This window comes from Cupressus sempervirens, chromosome 1 (genome assembly GCF_028749045.1).
Source record: "Cupressus sempervirens isolate cs-2001-9-10 chromosome 1, ASM2874904v1, whole genome shotgun sequence".
In the NCBI taxonomy this organism is placed as follows: Eukaryota; Viridiplantae; Streptophyta; class Pinopsida; order Cupressales; family Cupressaceae; genus Cupressus; species Cupressus sempervirens.
The window spans coordinates 421,338,964-421,362,846 of NC_143118.1; positions in this window are offsets into that span (position 1 = coordinate 421,338,964).

Sequence of the window (23,883 nt, forward strand, 5' to 3'; positions counted from 1 at the left end):
GTGAAATCCATCATGCTCAGAATTGGAGGCCAAAGAAAATCTTCATTAAGATTCTTGAGTTTAGAGTAAGAGGATAAAGAGGGAGTCTAGTAGGAAGATTAGTACACATGGGCAACAACCAATAACCTTGGAGAAAATTTTGAATTTACCAGCCAACAAAAGAGGCTTGGTAATTAAATAATAAAACATTTTGGAAATTTTCTCAAGCATGGAATTCTAAAGGTCTAGAACCAAAGCTTGAGTAGAAAATGGAAGATCTATCTGCATGATGTGTTGAATCCATATCCAATGATATTGTCCAAGTCATGAAAAATAATGAAGACATAGAAATTTTAAAAAAACTATGCAGAGAATAGATAGAACTTGAGATATTTTAGTTGTCCTTAAGGTGCATGAGAAGCTAAGTGAGAGACTAGGGAAGGGAAATGACTTTAACATATAGAGTCAGAGCCAAAGGGCATATGTGGTAGATGGGAAAAAAGAGGAAAAAATCCTTATATTTCCTACCATTGATGGTTATGAAAGTAGAAGAATCCCCAAAATGAATCTCCATAGATTGGAGAAAAATTGCTCCATATCCTGGAAGCTTTAAACATAGAGAGAATCAAAAGGAATTCTCTAGGATCATAAGAATTGGAAAAACTAATTTTGAGAGAGAGAGAGGTTGAAGCTAAGACCTATGGGATGATTCCATACCTTCCTTAACAACAATGTGTTGTCTAGGATATAGCACGATTTGACTAAACTAGTATGATTAGATGAATAGTAATTTCTAGGAGATGAAAAAATATAAGCACCAAGGCTTTGGCACTAATTTTTTTTGTTGGAATGTTCAAAATGGGAAGTGAATTTCTAAGGGATGGGGGATTGGGGTGAATCAGAAGTATCACACTTTTTAACCTTTTCTAATCCTTTAAATCAAATAACTAAAAAGAAAACTACATGCATGAAAACATATGAATGAACATAAAGTAAACACATACAATAACACATAACACCAGATTTGGTAACCTAGAAACCTTCTAGGAATAAGAAGGTAAAACTAGGGTTGGTATGATACCCACAAAAGTCACTACAATAATAAATATTTGACCACTTCTAATGGTCTGCCTTGTGAAAGGCCTACCCTATTAAAGACTTTACACTATGTCAATTGTGACCTAGCTAGAGGATTTACAAAGAATTTACATGAAGTCTTACCTTGTTAACTAATTTAGTCACCTTTTCAAAGGATCTACAAAGTAGTTGTTAAGCTAACCTATCAACGTAGGATTTTCACTTATCTAATACAATGGCTAGAAAGTATTAGGAATCTTTGACCTAATTTCTTACAATCTTCAATTGCTAATTTCAGACACATGATCTACTCCTTCTGATCTTGATCCTTTGATATCTAATATCTAATCATGTCCCTTATACAGTTCTGATCAACTAGATATGTAATTTCTACTCTATTCCTCTTTCTCATTTCACACTAAAATTTTTCTATAGTTTACCCATATACTATTCTCTTCCACACATGCAATGGGGCTTTAGTCCTTCTTTTAAAGATTGTGAAGACTTAGGGTTAGGTATGGATCTATGATCCATATTGAATCATGAGTTCCTACTCATTCCTTGCATTTTCCTCATTAGTTGCATACCTTCTCCACTTTTTTGATTAGCTGGATGTTGATTGCATAGAAAATGTAAAATATTCATTCTTATCATTTTTATCCTTTGAAATCCTTCTATGTCGGCTCCAAAAATAGTTTACATCTGAGTTTGTGAGGGCACAAACTCACAAACTAGACTACTAGTGCTTGGCACATATACTATCCTAGCTTGCTTGACACCTATTCTGTCTTGCTCAACACATGTAAGATCCTGTATTTCTTAGCACATGTATAGTTCTAGATTGCTTGGCATTAATTGTGACTCAACACCTATTTATCATTTGGCACTTATATACTACTCGACACCTAAAGTCACTTAGCACCTGTTTGAAATCTGACTCAGCACATACTATGGCTCAGTATACATAGTGTACTCAACTTTAATGTAGAAACTATTTAAGTGTGTTGACGCTCAAATGTCAAAACCATCTAAGATCAACAATCTCCCCCTCTAACATGAGTGTCAAAAACACTTAACTAAACATCACTAATATTTCCTTATATGAGTACCTTATTCACAAAATGTACAAAATTGTTCAAAATACCTTATCACTCCCCCTGAGCTGATTGTGCCTTGACATTCTTGCAATCAAAATTTTGTGCTAAATGTGCCTAATACACTTTTTCCTTTACCCTAAACCTGTATTCTATATCTAATCTATTAGAGCTATGGAATTATTACATTTTGTATTAGATCCTATATGGAATAGAGCTATCATCCATATGATTTCCAAAAAAAATTTATCTCCCCCTTTCTTGTCTTATAACTTATTTCCCCTTTTTGTCTACCTACAAACTTTACTTTTTATTCAAAATGAATGAAAGAATGTAATCAAAATTTATAGTATTCTCCCCCTTAGTTATATCTTCATCAAAATATTATATCTCTATTATATCTACCCTAAAACATATATCTTCCCCTTTTTTACACTAATGTCAAAGGGTTCTTAGGAGTAATACCATACTTAGCTTAAAAAATTACTATTTACCTCCATTATTGTTTTTAGAGTTGCATCCCAATTCTCCAAAGTGATGTCAAGTGAATTGTGCTGGATGGTAGTCTCTATAGCAAGGTGTACAAGTCCATCAAGTGTAGAAGGATTTGGATCTTTCTTTAAAACTATTTTTGCATATGCTTGCTCCTTGTGGAGGACTTCCAAATGTGGGGTGATAGAGGATTGAATTTGCATCAATTTGTCCTTAATATTAGCTTCCTCTACTGTAAGTATAGCTAACTCCCTTTGAGTGTGAAGTGATTGTGCAAAATGCTTCTCACTTTGACTTGAATCCATTGGTAGTTGCATGCTAGAAATTTTCAAATTTCTTTCCAAGCTCAGTATTTTCTGATTTGTTTCTTGTGTGAAATTGGAAAAAATCACACAGCTTCTTGTACAATGAGAAAATGTTGTCAAGTAAAACTTTGACCTTGTCTATTTTCTTGGCCAACTCTACATGTTCAAGTTTTATTCCGCTTGATATCTTCTCATTTACTTTTCCTTAAATTTTTTTCTCTGACCATTCCATGAGTTTAACATTAGTATCCTAGTCTTCATTGGTCACTTGATCAACTATATCTGATAGTTGCTGTATTATGGGATTTGCTTCATCTAGTGACTACAAGCTAAAGGCATCCATAAAGATGTCCTTAATCTCATGTAGTGCTTTCTTGTGTTTGAATTGTTTCCTGAGTATTTCTTGCCTCATCTTTTTGTCTAATGCAATTTGCATTTCATTGATTTGTGCCATTGTGATGGTCTTAGTATCATAGGAGGGTATTACAATATCTTCATCTAATTTAGAGTCTCCATAGTGAAGTACCCTAGCTACTCTAATTGAGCTCAAGCTTGGAGTTGAGAATTGCAAAGGAATGGCTTTAGTACTTGGCTTCTGAAGGGTCTTTGTAGGAGTGTCAGTCTTTGGTAGTTCTACCATTGTTTGAATGGTGGCCTGCTCTTTTTCTTTTAAGGTATTCTCTTTCTCATTTGATTTCCCTTCTTCTATTCTTGGATTTTGTGTGTTGTCACCTACTATTGTAGGTGGTGAAAGTATCAAAATTTTAGTATAAGTAGTTGTATAAGTAAAAGATGGTTCTTGTGGTTTCACCTTTTCTCTTTGTAGTTCTACTACTACCTTTTGAAGTTCATCTACACTCACCAATATAGGGGTTGTGCATAACTATGCCTATAAATTAGATTGGTGAACGATCTTGGAGAGATCCTTTGTAGTAAGGGGATTGATGTTCTAAGATGACTTGTTAGGAACATCCTTAATGATTATTGTGTCTACATATGTAATGGCTGTATGAGGTGGACTAAGAGGTGGCATTTGTGTGTCTTGCACACTTTTTTCCTCTTGTTGCTCTTGTTGTTTAGATGTTACCATGTCTTCTCCCTTAGTCTATTCCTCCTCTTCTTTCACCTAATTCTCTTCCTCTCTTCTTTCTTTCTCAACTTTATTTTCTTCCTCTTTCTTTTCTTCACCTTTTTTTTCCTCCTCTTTTTTTTCTTCTTCCTTCTTCTCTATTTCTTTCACCTCTACCTTCTCCTTCATACTAGCTTCTACCTTATTTTCCTCTTCATCTTTGTCACTAGTTATCTTATAAATTGTTTTACATAATTGTGTGGATTTATTTACTACATCCTCTATCTTGTTTTTCAAGATGCTAAAGGCTCTATACTTAAGTGCAAATTTGGCACCATGTTTATTATTTGCCTTTGTTATTTGACCCTTTGTCATGCTAGGATTTACTTGAGCTAAGGTAGATTCTCTAATCTCCTTTTCCATTTTTAGACAATAATGCCATTTATTCTCAATTATCTCATATAGTTCCTTGGGCATAGTATTGTCAAGTTCTAGAGGTGTGTTTTTAAATTCTACCATCATGGCATACATAGATTTCTCTACTTTATTTTTCTCATCTCTACTAAGCTTGTTAAAATCAAGAGTCCTTAAATTATTTAAATATGCACTTCTAATCTTTTCACAAATTTTGTCTAAGGTAGATTTAGGAGGGTGACTTACCACTCTAAATTGGTTGATATCCTCTGATTCTATTCTTTCTTCATCATCAGTATCTAGCTAAGCCACATACTTCCTTCTCTTCTTTGTCTCTTTAGTAGGTTTTTTAGTGGCTTTCTTTTTCTCTTTAGTTGCCTCTTTGGCCTTTTGAGTGGATGTCCTTGTAGTGGCCCTTGTTGCTAGAGCTGGCTTAGTGACCTTCTTAGGCTTGGGCTAGACTATAGGCTATTTGTTTTCCTTTCTTTCATTTTCCTCAATAGGTGTAGATGCTTCCTTGGCTTCTTCTTCCTCGGCACCTTCCTCCTTGTCTTCTCCTAAACCTTGGGTCAACTCTATTGGACCTTGGTCTTGCTCTTCTTCTTCTTCACTTTCTCGTTCTACTTCTTCTTCTTCTTCATCACTTGCTTCACTTTCAATGCTTGCTCCAAATTGCTTCTTTATCTTCTTTACCATCTTATATTTCTTCTTGATAACAGTGGCTATTTTTAATTCAGTATCAACTTTGGACTTGACAACATCATATGTTCCAAAGTGAGGAGCTACTTTATCAATTTCTTATACAAGCAATGTTGAGATTGCTGCTAAGGCTTCATCTACATCAAGCTCATATTCAAATGGCCTAAGCCATATCACTCTTGGTCTTGCTGCCTAGATGTAGGTGTTGTCAATGTCAACCAAGAAGCATATGTCATTGACATGTTGCTCTACCAATGCAACTAGTATTCTAACCCTTTTCTTCATAGATTTCTTAAAATCTTCAAAATAACTTGTCATTTGTGCCTTAAAATTATCGCCCATCTGATCAATGAACTCATTGATTTGTGTAATTGTAGTTTTGTTGGGGTTCCAATTCACCTTTCCTATAGAAGGAAACTCTTCCATAACATAAAATAATATACACATAAGAACTGAATCAAATTTTTGTGCACCTTTTGATCTCCTTATTACTCCTAGGTTTTCATTAATTTTCTGCAACATAAGTTCTGATAGATCATATTTGTGGTCTTTCTTCACCAGTTTGTAGGCTACATCAATAGCTATGCATGGCACACTATTAAATCTACTGGATTTATAGAATTTGTTGAATATTATTCTCAGAACAAAATCTAGAAGAGGATAAGTTATAGTATCAGTAGTCATAACCCTCTTATTCCATGATTTGGCATCAGTATTTTTTTCAATGATCTCTTTAGAATCACTACACAAGGTCTTAGGCTGATCTAGGTTTGGAAAACCTATAACCCTATGCACTATCCTTTTAGTGATCTTTACTGGTCTTGTTTCTAGCCATAAACATCCATTGTGAATTCTAATTAACACAATTCATATCCATTTAGTCTTAAACATCACGGGAAAGGCTAGGGCATTTGTCAAACCCTTTTTCTCAACTATCTTGTATTCATTTTTTAGAATCTTGTTTTCACATAGTTTATCATAAGCATGGAATATTTCTAGATCACCTATGGTGCCAATTTTTTAGTTATAACATTTTCTTACATCTTGCACCATGACTACTTTAGGTGGAATAATGGATAATGTGCCAGCTTGGTCATTTTTGTAGGCAACTTCAAGGATTGCCCTAAATTTGGGTTCCTTTACCTCATTCTTAACTAAATAGACCTCATGACTCTCTTTTCCCTTGGAGTTTCTTGAACTAGAAGCCATTTTACTAAACTAGGGTTTAAATGTATGAAAACTTTAACTTTTGCATAGCTCGTCACTTGATAAATACCTTTGAATCAATGAATTTGTGCTGAATTGCTATTGAAATCCATGCAAATAGTTGTTAGGTTGCTGCTTGGTCACTTCTTCACTCTTCTTGTCCTTGCTCTATGTTTGAATGGCATGAAAATGAGCAAAATTCAACCTTATACCTATCAATATCAAAACCTAGCATTAAATGCTTAGTGCATACAGCTGTAACTCAGCACTTGAAGGTTTCACCATGACTTGGCTCTCATTTTATTTCATTTACTCAGCTTCCACTAGTTCTTCAATTCACTCGGCTTCTATTGTCAACTTGGAATCCATTGGAGCTTTACTTAGCATCTGAGAATAGTTCGGTAGTATTTGCAAAAAATTTAAATTTTGACCTAGCATCTTTGCTCATGCAGATTTCTTCCTTGCAGTACTTCTTTGTTTTTGAACTAATGTATGATATAATTTTGTATATCAGTCCCATACACCTTTATTTTTCTTAGTTGGATGAAGTGTGATCACTTGACCTCTTGGGTGAAGTGATCTCTCCATTTCATGTGCTGCACTCATCTTTCTTTTTCCAAATCATGTTCATTTGCCCTCTTATTTGTTCAACATCAACCTTCTCTTTTACTTTGTTGACTTTTTTCTTGGGTGCTTTTAACTTTTTTCGAAAATTCCTACTGATGTGACTAGTTTTGAAGCAACTAAAATATGTAGTTTGACTTAACCATCTACTATAATTTCCTCTAAAGTGTTTCCTTGTGCAATTTTTAGGAATGTTTCCATACTCCTAACAATAGTGACAACTATACCTGGTGTTGTAATCCCAATTGTAGTGATGTGCATGGTTGGTCCCTCTTGCAGGCTAATTAGGTGTCCACATAAGCTTTGATCTGCACTCAAATTCTCTATGTTCATATTTTTTGTAGTTGTTGTAGTGACCTTCAAATCTTGGTGTCCTCATAGTCTTGGCTCAACATTCATGGGCTTGATGTCTTTTCTTTTTACACTTGTGATAAAAGTTTGCATTTGTAGGCTTATTATGCTAATGACTATTCTTGCTCCAGTACACATTATATGTATGTCCCTTTTTACTATAGAAATGACAAGTAGGTTTAGTGTTCTTACCTTTGTTAGTCTTTTCTTTTGTAGTTTTGGATGAATCTCCTTGTTTAGTGTTGGTGTAACCAAGTCCTGAAGTATCATTACTAGCCCTTGGTGATTATAGTAGTTGCTCAAAGTACTTGATAGCCTCATTGGGTTTGTTGAAGTTTTCTGCTATCTCTTTTTCTCTCTTTAATTCATTCTACAATTGTTCATTCGACATTTTCAAAGTGGAAATCTCAATGTCCTTCATGTTTAGCTCATGATGAGAATTCATCATCTAACTTAAGGTGTCTAACTACATGTTTGAGATCCTCTCAAACTCAATTGTCTACTCGTCTAGTCTATTGGTAAGATTTTTCTTTTCATCTTCTATAATGGCCTTGTCTTTGTAGAACCAAAATCAGTATGCAAAGAATATTAACAAATAAAGTAAACATTCACAAACCAAAAACTAAATTCACATATATGCTTAGACAAAGGAAGAAAACAAGAAGTGCAAACCTCACAAGAAAAAGCACTCCATGCTTTCTTGATTCTGTAGATGTGTCCTTTTGCTGTGGATGTATGCTCAAGATGCTCAAAAGCTGCTTCAATGGAGATGGGTAATGGAAAATTGGTAGCTTTGTGAGCTCTCAATTTGGCATTATAAGGGTATGGTTGATGGCTTTGGTTCTCAAAATAGCATGGTAACTTTAGCTCAAAGATTGTTGATGAAATGGCTTGGGATGGGATTCAATTTATAGGCTAAGGGGTAGAGGGATGGAGGGCTTAGATGCAAGGATGGATGAAGGCTTAAGGAGGGCTAGGATGCACTCAAAGGAGAGCACATGGATTGTGCTTGTTTAGCACCAATTGGAAGGTGACACTTGTCACAAGGAGGATGAGTGTGAGAGGGTAGGGTAAAGGGTTGGTTAAAGGCATGATGAGTGGGGTTGAGTATGTAAGAGGGATGTAAGAGGAATGAGTGTGGAAGAGGGAAGAGTGTGGAAGATGGGTGTAAGAGTCATGAGTGGGCTTGTAAGAGTCTTTTATGTTTTGTAAGAGCACTCATGACTTAGTGGTTGGGTTTTTTGAGGGGAGACTTTGGTTTGGATTAGGAAAGTCTTAAACTTGTTTAAGGAATGTGACAACATTAGGGGGTGGATTAGGCTTGGGTTTAGGATTAGATTAGGGATGTTAGAGATGTGCAAGTGGATGGCATTAATGAGGGTGGGTGAGTTAGTGGCTAAGCTTGGTTAGTATGAGTGGATGGGGTGGATTAGGCTAAATGGAGGATTAGAGATAGGTTAGGGGTTTTTGAATTTGAGGATTTCATTTATCAAATAGATTTATTTAATAAATGGGAATTTTTGGAATTAGATAGGAGAAAAGGATTTAATTGATAAATAATAGATTATTTGATTTATCAATTAGGACTATAGATGATTAATTAAATTAATCAACTAGGGGATGACAAAGGATTAATTAAATAGAAATTTAATTAATAATGCCTTTTTAGATAACTAAATAGGATTACTAAAATAGTGTAATCAAATTTAGGTGTCTACAGTCTTCAATGGCTCTCTTCTTTTGTTCAGTCACTTCACAAAGCATTATGGCTTGTGATTCTTGTTCAAGCTTGAGTAATCTGATTTGTTCAGCTTGTGCTCTATTTTCCTCCACCAATTCTACAATTTCTGCATCAAATTCTTTAGAATCTCCATTGGATAATACTTGTGTGGTATCAATCTCTTCGTAATGTATATCATTTTTTGTTATGTCTATGTCCTTCCTTCTTTTTAAGGACTTTCTCAATTCTTCTCTGGCTTCTTTCAATTTGTGTAGAGTGAGGTGTAAATCAATCACCTAATTGTCTATGATCTTCCCAAGTTTGAAAACTTCCATCTTCAGACCTTTTCTTTAAGTTCTTATGCTTCTCCTTATGAGAACCTATGCTTTGATACCAATTGTTGGAATGTTCAAAATGGGAAGAGAACTTTTGGGGGTGGGGGGAGTGAATAAGAAGTATCACACTTTTTAACCTTTTCTAATCCTTTAAATCAAATAACTGAAAAGTAAACTACATGCATGTAAACATATAAATGAACATAAAGTAAACACATGCAATAACACATAACACCATATTTGGTAACCCAGAAATCCTCCAAGAATAAGAAGGTAAAACTAGAGTGGGGATGATATCCACAAAAAATATTGTACCAATAAATATTTGACCACTTCTAATGGTCTGCCCTATGAAAGGCTTTCCCTATTAAAGGCTTTACATTGTGTCAATAGTGACCTAGTTAGAGGATTTAAAAACACTTTACATGAAGTGTTACCTTGTTAAAGTATTTAGTCACCTCTTCAAAGGATCTACAAAGTAGCTATTAAGCTATCCTATCAACATAGGATTTTCAATTATCTAATACAATGGCTAGATAGTATTAGGAATCTTTGACCTAATTTCTTACAATCTTCAATTTCTGATTTTAGGCACTTGATCTACTCCTTCTGATCTTGATCCTTTTAGATCTAATATTTGATCATGTCCCTTGTATAGTTCTGATCAACTAGATATGTAATTGCTACAATGTTCTTCTTTCTCCTTTCACGCTAAATTTTTTCTATAGTTTACCCATACACTATTATCTTCCACATATGCAATGGGGTTTTTGTCCTCCTTTTAAAGATTATGAAGACTTAGGGTTAGGTATGGATCTATTATCCATATTGAATCTTGAGTTCCCACTCATTCCTTGCATTTTCCTCATTGGTTGCATTCTTTCTCCATTTTTCTAATTGGCTGTATGTTGATTGCATAGGAAATGTAAAAGATTCATCCTTATCCTTTTTCTCCTTCAAAATCCATCTATTTCAGCTCCAAAAATGGTTTACATATGAGTTTGTGAGGTCACAAACTCATATGTTGATTATGTGTTACTCAGCATATACTAGACTACTCGTGTTGGACACATATACTATCCTAGCTTGCTCGACAACTATTACATTCTATCTTTCTTGGCACATGTATAGTTCTAGATTGCTTGGCATTAACTATGACTCAACACCTATATATCATTCAACACTTATATACTATTGAGCAACTGAAGTCACTCGACACCTATTGGAAATCTAACTTGACACATACTGTGGCTTGGCATACATAGTGTACTTAGCTTCAATGTAGAAAGTGGTTAAGTGTGTTGACACTCAAATGTCAAAACCATATAAGATCAACATTTGTAGGAGACATTTAGTAATGAAAAGGGTCTTCAATTATATATATATCTTAAGTATCACAAGCTTTAGGTATGAATTTGTATTTCCTTTATTGATATTGTTCCCTAAAGCTATAGCATGATAGGTTTACAAGTAGGCCTTTTATTTGTAAATGAAAGATAAAAATGAAATAAAATATATAAGTGATTGTATAGAAGTCATGTGTGAGAAGAATGATTTTTTTAATCTAGACCATTGTTTAAGACATTCCATAGAAACCAAGTGTCTCTTTTTAAAATTTGTACAAGCCCTAGATATATGTTTAATTAAGTCTTTTGGGTATGTGCTAGATCATGGTGTGCCAAAAAGTGTCAATCTAAAAAATATGTAGTTTTCAAATATCTCAAAGTAGTTCAAAATCTATTCCAACTTTTTTCACACCAATCATGATACTAAATAGAAAATTTTTATACGAAACCTATATGGTCAACTTTATAAACGTTATGAAAATGTGTTTTTGGCCTTTTCTTGTGTGTCTTTTTACTTTAAAGATGTAATTAACAACTTTTTTTTACCAAAATTTGATGAAATGAAAATAGTTTCTTAAGATGTTCTTAGCTTTCCATAAATGAAAGGTTTCTCAAATTATTACTTTAGTAAGTAATTATTACATATTTCCTAATGCAGTTATGTATAAAGTGTTGATTGAGACACTACTTGAAAAACAACTATAACTTTTGAAAATGGTATAGCATTTTTGAAATCCAAAATATGGATCACATTGTATGCTTCTTCTACTATAAGGAAAATAAATAAAATAAAATTTTGTACTTTTTTGAATTAGTCAAACATGAGAGTTTTTTTAATTCCAAAAATACTAAAGAAGAATTTTTTTTATTAATTGATTATTTAGAATAAAAGTACCCAACAATATGTGTCACATCTAGACATGAGTCTATTTCTTCTATGTATAATATTAATTAAAAATATTATCATTTATTGTTTATTAAGGTTGTTAGACATACATATACTTCTTATTTTTGTCTTAATAGTTTTGTACTATTGTATTAAAATACAAAAAATTCACCAATCAAATTTCTTTCTAGATAAGGCCTAGTAGTTTAGAAATTAAATTCCATTTCTTAGAGATTATTTTCTCTCAATTTTTCTATATAAAGTTTATAACAAGTTGAAAATTACACATCATGTTGACATAACCTTGATTTGCTAATTTTTTATTGCCACTTAAGAGCATAGTTTGGTTGACCATGATCTAGCACATACCCTTTTATAAAATTTGTTTGATTTTATTCTCCTAACTTCTATCTCTTTTTGAATTTGGTAAGAAACTTATTTTTATGTTCCTCAAATACCTCAAATTGATAGAAATAGGAATTACTGAGAGGGGGGGGGGGAGGGGGTGAACCAATAATCTACAAACTTTAGTCGCTAATTGGATATTATTAATTACTTTGAACTATACATAGAAAAGTAATAAAATAATGTGGAACAATAACAATAACCATGCAAAAAGATAACTCAGAACACCATTTTTTAAACTAGGAAAACCCTAGCCAAGAGAAAAATGCAGTGGGGATGATACCCACTAGATAATACATTGATAAATAAGTTCCTTGTTAGAGGATGAAATCTTTTAAGATTCAATGAGAAAATTTAGTATACAGAGTCCTTGTTAGGAGACTTTGAATCCCTGTTAGGAGATTCCAACCCTATTAGGAGTTGTAGTATAGTAGATGAAAGATGAGCCCACTACCCAAACATGCACTTCCAATTACAAGAAGAGCTCACTAGCCAAACAAGTAATTAGACTTTTGGAATATAAATAATGTAACTTCTTTCTTGACTAATATCTAATCTTTAGCTCAATCTTAGATCACAAAAATAGATTCTCAAAGCTTCACATATATCACTTTTATAGTAAGTTTTCATATCACAATACTTGCACAATTTACACTTGCACACACATTTGAATTCAGAAGATATCCTTTGCATAACTACCATGTCTTTACAAAAATTTATACTAGGTTGGCTAATTCCACAATATACTTTTCCAACTTAGAGTAAACATCTAAGACGTTTGCCCTAATTGGTTGAGTAATTATTTTGTAAACAAAATATTTCCTTTCCTTTAATGATGTTGTCATGTTTTACTGATAAAACATGAGTATCTCTTTTCTATACAATGAATACAAACTTTTGAGGTTATACATGTCATCATCAACATGTATAAAATCTCCATCTAACTTTACTAGTCATAATACGTTGTCAGTAATAAGTTACATACAAACTAATACACTATTGTAAACCAAATTCATACTTAGACAATAATCTAAGTACCAAAAGCTAAGTATCTTTACTTTTGATTTTTCCTACAAGAATGTACATTATGTGTTTCCATAAATAATAAAAATTACATATCTTCATTAGCCAATTGTCAATAATCTTCCTCTTTGGCATTGATGGAAAGAAAATAGGGAAAATTGTCTAAATATCAAAAACTTATAAAAAATAATATAGTAACATGACATTAATTAGCTATTACAACTTGTCCATCTTACATATGCTCACCATTACAATATGATTTCATACCTTACAATATTATTTTCTCCTTTACTTGATTTACAAATTTCTTATGCATCTTCTCCCCCTTTGACATCAATGAAAAATGTTAGAATCTCAAAAGTATCAAAAGAATTGTTGTCAAAAATACTATAAACATCTACCTTAAACTAATAGTATCTTCATGCAATCATCAAAACTTTCCTTAAGATTAGTTAAACCTTTTGTCCATGTATCCTTGGCTGACTTAGTAGAGGTGATAATTGCACATATTGCATATAATGCAATCTCAACTAAATTAAGGTCAAAGTATAAAAACTTAGAATAAGTTTCCTTGGCCTTGACACATTCTTTCAACTATCTCTGAACAATAGACAATTTTAGAGAAATAGACTCTCTGAAATATAATAATCTCTTCAAATTTTGTTACTTTAGAAGTTCTAGTTTCTTCATATCACAATGAATATTGGCCACTTATCCTTCACAGTCATCAATTTTACTAGAATGATGTTGTATTTTACTGGATAAAGCTTCTAGCTCACTCATCTTACATTCAATCTGACTATCAAGATCCTTGATACAAGTATCAAGACTTATCAAATCATTCATGATGTTTTGATAAATAGTGCTAAAGAAGTTAGCAACATGTCAAATCTATGCCTTACATTCTACAACATTCAAAAAAATTGAAAATTCCTTATCAAAATATTATAGTACTACTTGTACCCTCTATTTAGGATCTACCTCTGTATGTTGGACTGCTAAAGTACTATGTAATGTGTCAATAACCTCCAACAAGGTTCTCTACAAGGTCCTCGTTGTTCTGTTCTTTTCAATAGGTGTTGAGAAAGATGAGATCAAGTCAATTTTATCATCATCAGCATTTTTCAAGATAGTAAGTAAAAGCAGGGTAGATGAACTAGAAGAATTAGTTTCATCTTCCCTTTGCTTCTTTTTAGCTACCTCTTTGACTCTTCTTTCTTCTTTCTTCTTCCTCTTTCGTTTCTCTTTCTTTTATTCCTTTTACTCTCTTTTCTTCCTCCTCTATTCCTTTCTTCTTATCTTTCTCTATTCTTCTTTTCATTTCATCTGCAAGAAATTTTTGTGTGCCTTCTTCTATTTTCCTCTTTTCTTCTTCTAATAACATCTTCTCTTCATCAATTTGCTTCAATTGATCTTCAATATCCCTGGCATGAGATTCAGTCTATTCAAAAATCTCAAAGGGTTAGAATCATAAATGTTAATGGTAATATTGGTCTCATCAATCTGCATAGTTTCACCACTTACTAACACTTCTAAGGTTTAGGGTTTTGTTGAAGATGGTGCCTTGGATTCTATCAACATCTAACTTATAGTTGATGTAGTTCCCATTCTTATTTTGTCCTTCTTATCAACCATAAAAAGAAATGGTCTCACCTTGTTTCTCAAGTAAGGTGCTAGATGTTCAACAATCTATTGACTTCTCCATCATTATTCTTGCATATTGTCCTTACCATAGACTTTCAAAGTTCTATGTCCTCTTCTAGAGCTGGTGCCTTCTTCTTAATAAGTCTACCATAGACTTTTTGATTTATTGTTTCTTCAATATCTATAAGTTTCAGATTCTTAGCTATCATGTTTCTTGTAATATAGATATCAATCTAATCTTTCTCAAAATTATTATACAAGTCATAAAATTTTTTCATCTAAACAAAGTTGCCTTCGTTAGCAATGGCTGAATTTATCTTCTCAATCTTCGTCTTCCAGTGTTCCTAAGCTTTTCCTACTGATTTTTTAGAAGCAATTACCTTCTCTACCTATTTAGCTTCTTGTTCTTGTTCTTCTACTTCTTCTTCTTCTTCTTCTTCACTAGAATCAACAATTACATCAACATTGTCTTTTTTCTCTTTCCTAGTCCAGTGGCTTGTTGATTGACCATTTTTGTCTTGGTGGTCACAACTTCCACTAATCTTTCTAATTTCCTCTTTGGCTCACTTGGCTATACATATGATACTGTTGTTGGAAATGAGAATAGAGTAACTGAGAGGGGGAGGGGGGTGAATTAGTTACTACAAAAACTTTCCATAGTCCCTAAGATGTCTGAATATACCCTTGATCTAATTAATAAATATTGAATCTTGATAATGCAGCAAATGATAAATATTAAGAACTTATATAATATCATGCACAAAGTAATTTAGCAATTAAGAACACAAGAGACACCAGATTTAATGTGGAAACCCAATATGGGAAAAACCACTAATGTAACTTTTTCACTCTTCTAAAGTGAGCACTGTTAGGAGCCAACCCTATTAAAGATTACAAAAACACACTGTTAGGTGTGACCCTGTTAAAGGATTTAATCACCCTATTAGGAGTGGCCTTGCTAGAGGTCTTTAGAACAATTCAACTAAATTATCACCTTGTTAGAGGATTTATTGAATGGCTATTAAACCAACTCTGTTAAGAGATTTTGAATACACTATTACAATGGTTAGAAAGCAACAATGAAATGACCTGATATAATGTGCAACTTATCTTTGCCGATTGCAGATCTCTGTTATGCTCGACTAGATCCTTACTGATCAAATACAAATTTATAGCTCCTTTAACACATTTGATCCTTTATCATACTTTTCTCAACATTCACCTCTTCATACTATAATTCGCATTCATAACCTTTTTCATAATCACACACTTTAATCCATAACTTGAATCACCATATATACCTTTCAGATTATCTAAGTTGGCTTGAATTACTAACTAAAACAAACAATTACAATAGTTGGCTAAAAGTAATTAATTTGCACATCCTAATACTAGTTGACCTTGCACGAAAAATTTTGTTCAGAAAATAATTCCTATGTTGACCGACTGAGCTTGGTGTATACAGTGAACTTAGTGACAATCCTTCAGTTGTCGGGAGAACTTGGTAAGTATTGAGTTTCTTGAGATAACCGAGTAAGCTCAGTGGAAACTACCCTTTGGAGACTGAGTGAAGCTCAGTTAACACTAGCTTTTCACATTTCCTTTGTTGACCAAGTTAGCTCGATTAACACTGTCTTCCATATTTCCTTCGATGACTGAGTGAGCTCGGTTGGCACTGTAAATTGCATTGCAGACTGTCTGAGCTTGGCGAACTTGAGACTAATGACTGATATGACATTTGTGTGACATCAAGGGCACCATTATCCAACAATCTCCCTCTTTGGCATTCATGGCAACACAATATGTCATAACAGAAATGAAAATTTGAAAACAAGTTCAACAAGATAATTGACTTCTCCCTCTTTCAATATTAGATAACATATTTCTCCATCTTTCAATAGTCTCCCTCTGTTAGGGGACTTCATAGAAAATTTTTCAAATCTTCACAAATTTCAGAAGGATATGACGGTAAAATCTCCCCCTCTTTGACAACACATGACAAAGACAACAAAATTTAAGTGAATTATAATGTACCTTTAGTACTGATTCATATGCAATGATTTCTGATAAAATTGCATCAACAGATAGATCTTCAATCCTATATGCATTGATGCATCACTAGAACTTTTTTTTTCTTAGTGGACTTCTGATAGGGGAATTACCCCTAACTTACCTCTGAGATACAAAAATGCATCCTTAGGTAAAGGTTTTGTGAATATGTCAACAATTTGTTCTTTTGTATGGACATATTCCAATCTGATCTCCTTGTCTTGCACCAATTCTCTAACAAAATGATATTTTATTGCAATATGCTTGGTCTTGGAATGCATCACTGGATTCTTAGATATGTTGATTGCACTAGTATTGTCACAGAACATGACAATTGGTTCTTTGATTTTCATCTTCATTCCTTGCAATAACTGCTTAAACCAAACAATATTTTAATAGTTTACAGCTGCAGCAACATACTCTGCCTCTGCTGTAGATTGGGATGTACAATTCTGCTTTTTGCTTGTCCAAGAAACTAATCTTTTTCCAAGAAAGAATGCTCCTCCACTTGTGCTTTTTCTGTCATCAAGGTTTTCTGCCCAATCAGCATCAGTAAACACTTTCAAATCCAAATTACCTCCAAATTTGTACCATAAGCCATAATCTTCAGTTCCTTTCAAATATCTCATTATTCTTTTGATTTTCATCAGATGAGTTTCTCTTGGTTTTGCTGAAAATCTTGCAACAATACCAACTACAAGGGCAATATCTGGCTTGGTATGAACTACGTATTGCAATTTTCCAATCATAGATCTATACAATGTTTGACCTACCTCTTTGGATTCATCATCTTTGGTAAGTTTCAATCCAGTACACATAGGAATTCCAATAGGTTTATAGTCCTCCATACCAAACTTTTTCAATATCTCCTTGATGTATTTTGATTGAGTGATGTAGATGCCATTCTTATTTTGTTGAATTTGAAGACCAACAAAGAATTTTATCTCACCAAACATAGAAATTTCAAATTCCTTGTTCATTTTTTCTAAAAATTCTTTGCAAAGATCATCATTCCCTATGAAAATAGTATCATTTACAAATATTTCTGCCAAGACAATCTTATTATCTGGTCCTTCCTTTATATACAAGCTACTATTATCATTAGTTCTTTGAAAACCAATCTGAATAAGATAGTTATGCAATCTCTCATACGATGCTCTAGGGGCTTGTTTCAGACCATATATTGCCTTGTGTAATTTTCATACCATGTCCTTTTTATCTGGATCAACAAAGCCTTCAGGTTGTTCAATGCAAACCTCTTCATCCAATATTCCATTGATGAATGCTGACTTGACATCCATCTGATAAAATCTGAATCCTTTGTGAGTAGCATATGCAAGTAAGGTTCTAACTCCTTCCAATCTTGCAACAGGAGCAAAGGTTTCTCCATAATCTATGCCTTCTTCTTGAGAGTATCCTTTGCATACCAATCTAGCTTTATTTTTGGATACTTTACCATCTTCAGTCAACTTGTTTCTAAATACCCACTTGGTTCCAATTACATTCTTATTTTTAAGCCTGGGTACTAAAGTCCATGTCTTGTTCTTCTCTATCTATTCTATTTCCTCGTTCATTGCCTCAATCCAACTATCATTTGTCAATGCATCTTTAATGCTTCTAGGTTCAAAATCAGCAAGTAAACAAGTATTTTTTAGTTTGCTTCTTGTCAAAGTTCCTTCAGACTTTTCTTTAATGATCTGATCTGGATCATGATGTCTTCTGACATATTTAGCTAATATAGGTTCTTTTCCTCTTGAATGAGTTTCATTGTTATCTCCTTGTGCTTCAATTTCATGTTCAGGCTATTTTGGTTCGGTAAGAATTGGTTCAAGTGCTTCAGACTCAGTAGATACTTGCTCGGTAGTGTCTGAATGTTGTTGTGGCTTGGTTTGAACTTTTTGCAACTCGGTTACTGATGACTCAGGAGTTGAGAATTCTTGAGTGAATGGTATGCTTGGTATAGTATTTGGTTCAATGTAAACAAATCTTCCGTAATCTTCAAGTACCTTTTTGTTTTCTTTTTCAAATTTGTCTGCAAACTCATCAACTTTCACATGTGCACTTTCTATAACTTTGTGAGTGGATAGATTTAAACATCTATATTCTTTTCTTTTGCAAGAATATCCTAAAAATATTTCTTCATTACCTTTTACACCAAATTTTCCTTTTCTAGATTCTTTCAAAATATAACATTTTCTTCCAAATACTTTTAGATAACTTACATTTGGTTTGTAGCCATACCATAATTCATAGGGAGTTTTGAATGAGTCCTGCTTCAACTATACTCGGTTTAAGGTATGAATTGCAGTGCTAATGTCTTCCTTTCAGTATTTGATAGCAACCTTCTTTTCTATCATTAGGGTTCTTGCACAATCCATGATGGATCTGTTTCTTCTTTCATCTATTCCATTTTGTTCAGGAGTTCTTGGTGCCAAGACCTGTCTTTTAATACCTTTTTCAATGCAGAAGTTGTTGAATTCATGTGAGATAAATTCACCACCTCTATCTGACCTTAAGCATTTTAGTCTTTTTCCTATTTTTGTTTCTTTTTCCTGTAGCATTCTACTCTTTTTCCTTGCTCATTCAACAGTCTTTCTTTTTCGTGCATTAATTCCACCTTGAATCTAGTATTGAGTAATTGTTCCACGCTTAACAAATTATGTTTAAGACCTTCAACCCAATAGGCATTATTACATACAAGTTCTTTGGTTAGACAGATTCTTCCTCTTCCTTTTATGAAACAAGGTTCATTATTACTAAACCTTACATTGCCACCATCATAGTCTTCAAACTGATCAAACTTAGTTTTATCACCAGTCATATGATGTGAGCAACCACTGTCTATAATCCATGTATCATTCTTACTTAAATGAGAGACAAGTGCCATTTTATCTTCCTCATCATTGTCAGAATCATCTTTAATGGCAATATAAACAATTTTATCCTCACTATTATTAGATTCTTTAGAATTTTCAGCCATGAAGCATGATTTCTTACCTTTTTTCTTGAATGTTTTGAAGTCTTTCTTGCCATTCCATTTGTAATCTTTCTTTTCATCATTGTTTTTCTTGTTTGGACACCTTGTTGCAATATGACCAATTTCTTCACAAGAAAAATAGATTAGAGGAACTTTACCTTTGTATTTTCCTCTACCTCTAGAGTATTTTCTTGCAAGTAGAGCTTCAATCACTTCAAGATCACTGTCTGAACTTTGTCTTGATTCATCTTCACTTTCTGACTGAGATTCCTTCTCCTTTTTGTTTTTCCCTTTGAGTGAGAGCTTGGCTTGAAATGCTGATTCAATGTTTTTGGAGGCTGGAACATAGTTGTCAAAGTTATCTAGTTCAAATGCAGTTATTCTTCTACCTATGGCCTCAAGATTTATCTGATGATTTGCTTCACACCTTCTTTCCTGAATTGCAGAAACTCTAATTGCATAAATGCGAAGCAAGGTTCTGAGAACTTTTCTTATAATTGTTTCTCCTTTGATATCACCTCCAGATGCTTTGATTGCACTCACACATGCTTTAACTCTTTCAACATACTTTGCAATTTTTTCATCCTCTTTCATCCTCATTTGATCAAATTGTCCTCTTATTCTTAGGAGAGAATTATCATTATAGTTGTCTTCATTGTTTCTATAGTTTCCTTAAAGAATTGATCATATTATTTCACTCAACCCAAAGGATTCCTTTTTTATGCCTTTTTAACTTAATTTTTTAAAAGTAGAACATCCCAAAATTTCTAGCAATGGAAAAAACATCATGGAAGGTTTTCAAATTAGAATTCAAGGGAGGAGAGTCTATAGGGAGATATCTTAGAAGTAGGACCTCTATTCCATTGATAGATCAAGGACACTATCCTAAAAACATGACAACATTTCCTCTAACTCCGCATAGTGAGATGATTCATAGAACTAAGGCCTATGTAAAGTAAGGAAAGGGAAGAACCCCTAGAATTTCAAAGACAACAAGGATTTTCTTGTAAAAAACCCAAGGAATTGTAAACATATGCTGAAGGGAAATGGATGGAAAATCTACATTAATCTCAATGTCTTAGTCACCAACCTTTGAATGTAGACTTTTTTAGAGTCTACATAATTTCAAATTTAGAACTTCTATAGAACTTCCAATTTGAGGAAGTAATAAAGAATCCCCGAGTCCTACATGTCAAATCCAGGTGTCAATTCCTTCTCACACTGATTAATGAGGTGCTCTTCTCCTGTAATCATAAGGTCATCAACATAAAGGATTAAAATCAACATACCAGCTATAGTTACTTTAAAATAAATATTTGGATCAACACCATTCTTGGAGAATCCATGATTTAGTAGGTATTTGTCAATCCTTTCATACTAGACTCAAGGAGCTTGTTTGAGTCCATATAGAGATTTCTTTAAGTTACAATCATAAGAAGCAACATCATGAGTCACAAACCCTATAGGATTATCTAATTATACTTCTTCCTCAATAGTTCCATTTAGATATGTAGTTCTCACATCCATTCGACATATTTTCTAACCTATCACAATTGTAATGGCTATGACAACCCTGACTGACATATACCTAGAAATCGGTGAAAAATTTTCTTCAAAGTCTATGCATTCCTTTTGAGAGAATCCTTGGGCTAAAGTATGTTTCATATGTTTTTCAATGCTACCATGTGTAGCATACTTAACTTTGAAGAGACATTTGGATGAAACGACATATTTCCCTTTAGGTCTAGGAACTATATCCCAAACATCATTCTTTAGTATTGATTGATATTCTTCTATCATAGCATCTTTCCGAATCAGATGTTTTATAGCTTCATAAGTATTATAAGGTTCATAGTTAGGAGTCTCACACATGACGGAATTGTATGTTAATTTGTGAGGTATTTTGCTCTCTCTGAATGCCTCTTTAGGTGCTGTAAATTAATCCCCTCCCTTTACTATTTTCTTCGCCCAAAGTGGCCTCTTAGGATTATCATCAAGACTCTCCTCTTGAATCTCTAGAAGGATATTATTTCCATTTGAAGTCTCTTGAGGGCACTCCCTCTATAGCTAATGAGTAGGAACCTCTTCTATGGATTTGGTTGTATCATGCATTTCAAGTTCATCTGGAGCTTTTTCTCTTTTGAAGGAAATGTGTTCTTCAAAGATGATATCTATGTTGAGTTCTATTTTTTTTCCTAGGTGTATGTATTTTGTAACCCTTTGTCATTTCTCTATAACCAATAAGGATTCCTTTACTTCCAATAGGTTCTAATTTTTTTCCTTTTCTCCATGATTAGGTACATGAATATACATAGGGCATCCAAATATCCTCAAATGAAGAATGTTAGGGTTCACAACTAAAAAGGTTTCTTTAGGTGTTTTCTCGTCTAGATGTGAGAGTGGACATCTATTTTTAATATAGACTATTGTATTAGATGCTTTAGCCAAAAAAAACATGCTCATGTTTTGATCATATATCATAGCCCTTGTAGCTTCTAAAATGGTTATATTTTTCCTTTTAGCAAACCCATTCTATTGTGGAATGTAGGGAATTGTAAACTCTGTCTTAATCCTTGAAAGTTTGTAGAACTGTTTAAACATTTTTGAAGTGTATTATTTCCAATTATCTATTCATAGAAAGTTAATTTTCTTTTTTGAGGAGTTTTTAATGATAGCTTTGAATTCTTCAAATTTCCTAAGAATTTCTTAATATTCTTTTCATCTAAGAAAATGTATCAATGTTTTCCTTGAGAAGTTATCAACAAATATCACATAGTACAAAAAAACCTTCTAAGGATTGTGTTGACATGAGTTCACATAGGTCAGAGTGTAAAAGTTCTAACACTTCTATAGCTTTTCTCAAACTATTAGGAGATGATTTTTTTGTATTTTTCCCTAAGCCACAATCTTTTCAAGTCTCATTTTGAAATTGACTTAATTTGGGCATTCTAGTTATTAAGTTCCTCATAGAGGTTTGGGAAGGAAAGTTGATATGACCTAATCTTTGATGCTAGATTTCATTTTAATCTAAGGTCTCAAGAAGAAGTGTTTGATTCATCATAGTGCAATGGTCATATAGTAGTCCTTGTTTTACCCCTATATTTTGAACCTTCTTTAATTTGAATTTATTTCCCATGCTAGTACTTTTCCTTCCATGAATGTAACTCTATATCCATCATGTTCAAGTTCTAATACAAATAATAAGTATTTTGAATGCCTGGTACATATAGTACTCTAGAGAGTTGAATAGATTTTTGTGATTTCAGTTTGATGGTGGACGTCCTAGTTCCTTTTATAGAATTTACAAAATCATCCCTAGTCATGACTTCTTCATCTATTTCTATTTACATGTTTTCTATATTGTCTTGATATCCTATGATATCTCTTGACTATCTACTCTCAACAATCCAAGTGTTGGACTTGGTTGATACTTGACTAGACAAGACTGAGCAGAAGGCATGGTTCTCAGTGTCTTAAGCTTCATTTGGTTTATTAGTTTTGGCAAACGATGCTTGAAGTTTTGATGGATTGGAGAAATTTAGAGAATTATGTCCATATTGATCACATCTAAAACATTGAATTTTAGACATGTCTTTCTTCGGTTTTGAAGATCCTTTTCCATGAAAATTTATTTTCTTTCTTTGGTTCTTCTTGTTACCCTTCTTATGAGAGTTGGTATTAAGAGCATGAATGTCTTCATCTATAGTTTTCTTTTTCTTTTTCCCTTTAGTCATTTGTCTTGACTCTTCTTGAAGAAAATCATATCTTAATCAAACTAATATTCAAATTTTAGATCTTGCACTTATACCTTGTACAAATGGTTCCCATGAATTTCGTAGTCCTCCTAATGCTATTAGGGATAACTTATTATTGCCAATATCATATCTAACTGAAGATAATCGATCTCTTAATTCAGTGATTCTTATAAAGAAAGAATTTATGGATTCTCCTTTATTCATGCTCATATGATTCATTAGTCTCTTAAGGTCAAGTTTTTTAATGGTATTATTTACTATATAAATGCATTCTCAAGGCATTGAACATGAAATATGTTGTTTGATGTTTTGCCACAATAGGTACTATTTGATCTCAAACAACATCCACTATTATTTTCATGGATTTCTCCTTATTATCAATCCATTGAGTTCTCTTTGGATCATCTTTTGGCTCTTCATTTTCTTTTTTCAT